We start from the raw sequence: 747 nt of genomic DNA, 5'->3' as shown, positions 1-747 counted from the left end.
CGTCAACGTATAGGCTCACATAGGTCCATGTGTTGCCATCTCGGCGTACAAAGATGCAAAAGTCCGAGACGCATGGTGTGAAGCCCATTTGCTTGAACACCTTCGAGATGGTTTTAAACCATGTTGCTGCGGCTTGTTTTAGACCGTAACGTCTTCGATTGAGCTTGAGCACTTGATTTGGATTTCCTTGAACGCCTTCAAGTGGATATATAAAAACGTCTTCTTCAAGATGACCGTTGAGAAATGCGGTGTCTACGTCGTATTGGTGGATGTGCAGACCGTAATGGCAACAAAGTGCCAGAAATGCCCGAATTGAGTTCATGTTGGCGACAGGGAAGTATGTCTCGGAATAGTCGATGCTGTAAGTTTGCCGATATCCCAGTGCGTCTAGTCGAGTCTTGTAACGTTTAATCTCGCCTTGTTCATTTCTCTTGATGGCGAAGACCCATTTTGTTCCGACGACTTTCTGACTTGGGTTAATCTTGATCGGTGTCCACGTTTTCATCATATTGAGTACCTTGAGTTGGCGTTGATTGCGTCCTACCACATTTTTGATTGCGGGGAGATGATTGCGTTCTTTAACGTTGATGGTGTCTCGAGTGCTGCATTAGCTTGTTCATATCCGATTCGAAGTCGTTTTGGTAGTCGATCCGTTGCTTGAACAATTTCTTCTGATTGATCAATTGGGACGAATGCTTGAATTTTTTTGCTGGGTGAAAGCGCAATCAGGTTGTTGTGGGCATGGCA

Source organism: Plasmopara halstedii (assembly GCF_900000015.1).
Source record: "Plasmopara halstedii genome assembly, contig: Scaffold_323, whole genome shotgun sequence".
Classification (NCBI taxonomy): Eukaryota; Oomycota; class Peronosporomycetes; order Peronosporales; family Peronosporaceae; genus Plasmopara; species Plasmopara halstedii.
This window is presented reverse-complemented; position numbering follows the sequence as displayed.